The sequence below is a fragment of the Acomys russatus genome, chromosome 11 (assembly GCF_903995435.1).
Source record: "Acomys russatus chromosome 11, mAcoRus1.1, whole genome shotgun sequence".
In the NCBI taxonomy this organism is placed as follows: domain Eukaryota; kingdom Metazoa; phylum Chordata; class Mammalia; order Rodentia; family Muridae; genus Acomys; species Acomys russatus.
Genome location: NC_067147.1, coordinates 35,257,383 through 35,264,705, shown reverse-complemented (window position 1 = coordinate 35,264,705; position 7,323 = coordinate 35,257,383). Strand labels below are relative to the sequence as shown.

The following is a 7,323-nucleotide window of genomic DNA, read 5'->3' as shown; positions in this document are numbered from 1 at the left end:
TTCATTAGCAAAGAGACTTGTATTCGCATCAGAAAGATATCATCCCACTGTCAGTTAATGAGACTAGAAACCTTAGCAGCCTCAGTGAACAACTCAACATCTAACTGAGACTCCCAAAGGGCCACCTTTCCTGCCATCGAGTAAGGAATGTGCTAGACTAGTGCTACGTGAGATATACTTAACATGGCCTAAAATGATCATTAATAAAACTTCCCAGTAAATGAATAAATAAAATCTCAACATTCTAAAAAGCATGAGTTGGGATTTTTGCAATATAAACCGAACATTTCATAGAGTCATAAAATTGACTATAGTCTATTAGACTTTAAAACAGCAATGCTAGAAGATTTGAAGGAATAAAGCATAAAAGGGTGACAGATGGGAACTCTGCATACACAATCATAGAGAAAGGAGCATATGCACATACAGTATCTGAGTTGACATTCTTACATGATTAACAAGACAGTGTAGTTAAGACAGAAGAAAAACTACTGAAGTTTGAGGCAGAATAACAGAAATTGAAACAACACAAGTCATCTGAAAAATAGAAGAAGAATATTCCTAAGCCATTCTGACCCCAAAGGCAGGCAAACACATTCTGAAGAAAAACCCACACATAGACCAATATCCTTCATATAGATATAAAATAAATTAACTGCTAACAAACAAGGCCAAGGAGAAATCATCTTTTTTTTTTCAAGACTAGGTCTCTCTGCGTAGCCTTGGCTGTCCTGGACTCACTCTGTAGACCAGGCTGGCCTCGAACTCACAGCGATCCACCAGCCTCTGCCTCCCAAGTGCTGGGATTAAAGGCGTGCGCCACCATGCCCGGTCCTGAGAAATCATTTTATGAGTGAAAAAGTGTTTCTGCATGTGAGAATCAGCCAATATCATGTGCCACATTACAGAATAAATGTGTATTGTCAAGAGGAGGAGAAGAAGGAGGAGGAAGAGGAGGAGGAGGAGGAGGAGGAGAAGAGAAGAAGAAGAGAAGAAGAAGAAGAAGAAGAAGAAGAAGAAGAAGAAGAAGAAGAAGAAGAAGAAGAAGAAGAAGAAGAAGAAGAATTTCTTCTGATCCAGAAGTCTCTGCAATAACATCATCCTATTCAGACCTCAGCATGTCCAGCACAAGAATTAAAGTTATGAAGATAAAAAAAAAATAATTCCTCTATGATAGTAAAAAATGACTTCCTCTGTCTGGTGAAAGACCTTCATAAAAATCCAACAGTTAATACCATATAATGGGAGAGGCCAGATGCTGTTTCCTCTAGGATATGCAAATTATTCAGGCCTTTTCCCCTGAAATATGTGAGATAATGCAGAGGTTGTTCCCCTGAGACGATGGGCTTTCCAGTATTATTTCACAGGCCAAAGTACAAACAACACTCTGATTGGTGAAGGAAATGGCAATATTATCCATACTTGCATATTTGCTCATGACTAGAACATCCTTTAGAGCATAAGAAAGAAACGACTAGAATTAAAAAGTGAATTCAGCGAAGTAGCAGGACATATGATCTATGGGTGAGAATTGATTATACTTTTGTGCATTTGGAAGGAAGAATCTGAAAAAAGAAAAGAGCTTTAAAGAAGTTGTATTTACTACAGTAGCCAAATAAAAAAGTAATCATGAATAAATTTAACCAAAAGAGTGGATAATTCCAAAACATTGCTTAAGGAAACTTAAAAATGTCTAAATGAACCAGGTGAGATGTTGCAGACCTGGACTCCCAGCACTTGGGAGGCAGAGGCAGGCAGATCTCTGTGTGTTTGCGGCCGTCCTGGTCTACAAAGTGAATCCAGGACAACCAAAGCTACAAAGAAAAACCCTGTCTCCAGGGGGAAAAATGCCTAAATGACTGTAAGATATCTATTGGAAAGCAATCTTGCTAAGGTCCCAGTTAGCTAGAGTCAAAGTGCCAGTGGTCACTTAAAGAAACACATTCCCAGGAAATAGCAAAGGTAATTCATAGAAAGGAGCAATTTTCAAATTCCTGAATTTATCTTGCTACCCTGGTCCCTACCTTGCCTGGTAGTCCTCTACGGTAGTTTGAATGCTAAATGTCCCCCATAGGCTCATGTATTTGGGCATGTTGTCTCCAGCTGTTTGGGAAGGTAATGGAAGCTTTACCATGTGGAGCCTTCCTGGAGAAATTATATCCCTGCAGATCAGCTTGAGAGTTTTACAATCCCACTTTTGTTATCTTTCTCTCCTACCTGTGTGCAGATGAAACACACCACCCTCTTCTGGTCTTGTCCCCATGCCTTCCCTGACACCTGCCATGCCATCATGGCCTTGATATACTATCATCCCCTGGAAGTGAAAGCAAAAATAAACCCTTAATAAACCTTTTCTCTCCTAAATTGTTTTTGGTCATGGTATTTTATCATTGCAGCAGAAAAGTAATTAGTAGCCATGCCGCTCTGCTTTCATGGCTCATGTATCCCTTCATCCCTTCCTTAAGCCTCCTTTTTCTCTTTCTATGATTCCACTACAGTTTCATGAACTATACACATACCCCTCCACATATATACACAAGAATAAAAATTAAAATCTGTGATCTTCCCATGAGAGAAAGCATGTGGTCTTTGTCTTCTGAGTCTGGGTTACTTTCTTAATATGATACTTTCTGATTCCATTTTCCTACAAATGGATAAAACTACAGTGTGCATATATGGAAGTGTATGGTATTAAGCTGTCCTTTTAAATTTATGTGAATGTCCCCTCCATAAATACTTGAAAAACACGTTAATTTTATGAAAAAATGTACCCTTGCTTTATTAGGAACAAATTTCACCCAGAATTAATACAATTATGGCTTCAGTTTTTTCCAGTTTTCAACTTTTCAGCCAATATAGTCTTTATTAGTTACTTACAACTTATATCTCTAGTTTTCTTCAGTCATAATTTTACATAAAATTAAAATTGTGTATCCTATTAGAAATTGATCATACCATGTTCATTTACCAGTTCATCTGCACATGCAATTCATGATACATTCCATAAAATATACAAAAGGCTGACCTCTGAGTGTGTTGTGTACAGCCTTTAAATATCAGGATAAAATGCATATGTTCTTGATATAGAAAATGTTTATTATAAATTGTTACCTTTTAAAATACAGATTGAACTTTCCAAGGAATATATGCAACTATTACCTAGTTTGAAAGTATGTATGGGCATGTGTGTGCTTGTTAAAACCTAAAAATGCCCAAGAAGAGACTTGATATCCTATGAGCATATAAAGGGGGAAGAAGTCCCCCTCAGCACAGTCATAGGGGAGGGGAGTAAGGGGAAAATGGGAGGGAGGGAGGAATGGGAGGATACAAGGGATGGGATAACCATTGAGATGTAACAAGAATAAATTAATAAAAAAGAAAAAACAAAATGCAGACACTACTGCTTTAGAAATTAGCTTTATGAGCCTTTATTTTCCTCATTATAACTTTGTTGTTTACTAACTGATAGTGTTGCTATTTTAACCCAAATACCTAACTATTTTGTGTTGACACTTGCTCTTAGCCAGTAGTGTAAGAGAGTCTTCTTGGTTTTTAAGTAAGAATAGTTCAAATGGTTATTTTAAGTCTTCAGTGAGGTGCTAACACTTTCATGTCATATGTGCATATGCAGAATCAATTGTGTAGAAGTTTTGAGACATAGCCCCAGACTATTCGATGTACCTGCTGTTCTAACAGTGGCAAAATAGGAATCAAGCCAGAAATAATAGAAAACATCACAGAAATGGTGCTGTTTGGTCACCCTCTCCTAACAAACTACTGCATGTTTGGGTCGAATAGAGCCAAATGCTTTTGCCCCACTCCACCCCACCATCAACAAACAGGAAATTACTAGAAAGAGCAGAGCTGTAAGGCAGCCTCACAGAGCCCTGCACTGCCAGGTGCTCTCACAGCAGTGAGTCCTGCTCATAGCCAGCTCAAAAGCAGATGGGTCACCTGGCAGTGCTGCTGCTGTCCAGGCTCAGTTCCCCTCTATCTTTCTCATCCAGCTTACAGAAGGAATGGAGACAGATGTATTCTGTGTTCCCTTCAAGCACCCCCTCAGAAACGTGCTCCACGATGCAGTCCATTCTTTTCAAATAGGATGACTTTCCATTGTGTTGTTTTCTTCCCTGTAGACAATCTTTGGATCCTCATTGCCTGGTGAAGGCAGATATTTAGGTTCTTGGATAAAGCTGAACTCCATTTCCCAGAATCCCTTGACTTTTAGATTTAGCAGTGGGGGTTGCATATGCCCCCTGTAGAGACACACAAGCAGAAAGGCAGACTCCACAAATCATTGGCTTTAACATGCTTTGGCTCACAGGCTTCCCAGCATCACCCAGCATGGAATTGCAGATGCTGGGGTAATGGCCTGTGCTTTTTCCATAACTGCTTTGAAAGAAAAGGAAAGAAAGAATGAAAGAAAGAAAGAGAGAGAGAGAGAGAAAAGGAAGACACAAACAAAAGAAAATTTCTATTCCAGTCATTGTGGCAATTGTATAATTTCCAATTCTCTCTATTGCTGACAGAATCTGCTCTCTTTTTTCCTACTTAAAATCATCTCCTGCAAGTGTATTCCATCTTGTTTGGAAGTGCAGCTTTTAATAATTAAATATTCATAATAATTCTAAAATATTAGATGTTCTTCATGAGCAGGGGTTCTTAGTAAAGAGCTGGGAAATCAGAAATGTGTTTACTAAATAATTATATATTTACACACATACATTCATATATTCATACATATATAGATGCACGTATGCTGTGTATATAATTTACATTTAGCACCTTGATAATATTGTATGACATCAATGATAATACTTTTATATTTTATTGTATATTTAAGATTCACAACATGATGCTTGGATATATATATGTATAGTGAAATGATTATTACAGTCTAGAAAATCAATATATTATATCACAATGCACTGCTTAGTTATATTATTAATGGAAAAAGTACCTCGAGTCTCTTCTCTTGCACACTGCCATATGCGTACAGTCATATTACCTGTATTAGTCCTCCTAACTACAACTCACCTTCTGCTTACATCTCCCTGTCCCCACCTCACTCTAACCTATGTAAGCACTATCCTAAATCTTTTTCTGTGTATTTGAAGATTTTTGTCATTTCATATAACTGAGACCATGAACTGTTTTTTTTTTTTTCCTATGCCTAGCCTATGTCACTTAGCATAGTAACCTACCTGTTTATCCATGTGTTCCCAAAAGGTGGGATCTCCTAAGAATATCAAAAATAGTGAGATAATGAAGTTGTCTGTGGAATAGTCCACTTAGCAAAAACAATGAAGGCTTACAACCATGATAAACTGAGTAAGAATTGGTCTTTGTCCCTAAATAAGTCATAAGGAAGATGTTAGGTTTCAAAACCTGGGACAAATGACTGAGGTACCTACTTAGCATATCAAAGCAGACCTGGCAGCCAGGTTCTCCCTGTATCCATCAGTCTACACCAGTTACAGGGCCCTGTTGGCTGGCATACCCTGTCCCCTACCCTGAATTTCTCCATCCCCTTCCCTGCTACCATTCCCTATATAAGCAAATTGATCCTTTTCGTCCTTTCTCCTTTGGGCCTCCGGGTTGTTGCACCTGGTTCCCTACTCTACCCTGTCCCTTCCCTTCCCACCTCTCCTTACACAGCTCAGGGTCATGTCCACTCTGGACTCTCCCAAATGTCTCTGTCCCTGGCTATGTTCTTCCAATATCTACAGTAAACTTTCTCCTTCATCATACCTAGGAGAAGTCATGTTCTTTCTTTTCTATTTCTTTTTTCATCCAAAGATACTAAGGGAGACTGTCATTGGCTTATTACACTAGAAAAATAACAATTTTTATCAGGCACACATGTCAAAGGGGAGAATAAACAGTTATGCTTAAGCTCTATAACAAAACTACAAAAAGCAGCATCATTATGTCCATTTAACATATAATAAAATAATGACTTAAATTCATAACCCACTCAGGGTTAACCAGACAGTAAGTAACGACACCGACGTGTCACCCCAGCCTATCAAACCCAAGTCAGACAGTGTGTGAGACCTCCACATGGGGAGCAATGTTTAAAGGAGACAGAATGTGGAGCGGGTGAAAATTAATTGCTAGGAGAAAGAAAGGAATTCCACAAAGAGGAACTGAGTTTTAACTTCAGACTTGAATATTTTCTCATGATTAAGAATCCAAATGTTCCAGAGTCCGGAGTCCAAGACTGTTGTCGACCCAGTCCTGTCCCTCACTCACCTGCCTCTTCTTTTTTCTTTCAACATGGCTCATGTGGTGTGCCCTTTGCCAAGTACTTCTTGGCTGGTGCAAGAAGGCCACCCATTGAGTGGGTGCAGCATGCCAGCAAGCAAATCAAGGCAGATAAGCAATATAAGAGCATCATAGACTGCATGGTTCGTATGCCCAAGAGGCAGGGAGTCCTGTCCTTCTGGCATGGTAACCTGACCAATGTCATCAGATACTTTCCCACCCAGGCTCTCAACTTTGAATTCAAAGATAAACACAAATATGTCTTTCTAGTTTGTGTGGACAAGGGGCCCCAGTTTTGGTGCTACTTTGCAGGGAATCTGGAATCAGGTAGTACCACATGGGCCAAATACTTGTGTTTTGTGAACCTTCTTGATTTTGCCGGTACCTATCTAGCAGCAAAAGTGGGCAAAGCTGGAGCTCAAAGGGAATTCAAAGGCCTTAATGACTGCCAGGTTAAGATCTACAAATCTGATAGACTTAAGAGCCTGAACCAAGGCTTTAATGTGTCAACACAGGGCATTATCATCTACCAAGCTGTCTACATTGGTATCTATGACACTGAAAAGGGAATGCTTCTGGATCCCAAGAATACACCCATCTTCATCCACTCGATGACTGCACAGTCTGTTACTGCTGTTGCTGGCCTGACTTCTTATACTTTTGACACGTTCGCCCTCTTATGATGATGCTGTCAAGATTCAAAGGTACATATAGGCATGCCTGACTGCTGAAGGACGATCCTTCTTGATGAAGGAAGCAAGGCTTTTTTGAAGGACACATGGTCCAATGTTCTCAGAGTCAGGGGTGGTGCCTTTATGCTTGTCTTGTATGATGAGATCAAGAAGTAAATACAATTATGTCCTAAGTGTTATCCCCAGGAACAGACATGTCATTAAATCCACTTCCATAATCACAATAGTGACAGGACTCAATTACATTTTTTCTTTCAATATAATTTGAAGAAATAAAAATGTCTTTAAAATGCACAGAAACCAGAAGAGACAAAAATGATGATGATGATAAGAATACATGTGGAAGGTAGTGACAGAAGAGGAA

General features: G+C 39.1%; 1 pseudogene; it reads left to right on the top strand.

Annotated features, from left to right (window-relative positions):
• Positions 1–6,182: 6,182 nt before the first annotated feature.
• LOC127195033 (ADP/ATP translocase 2-like) lies at positions 6,183–7,115 on the top strand (annotated as a pseudogene).
• The last annotated feature ends 208 nt before the right edge of the window (positions 7,116–7,323 follow it).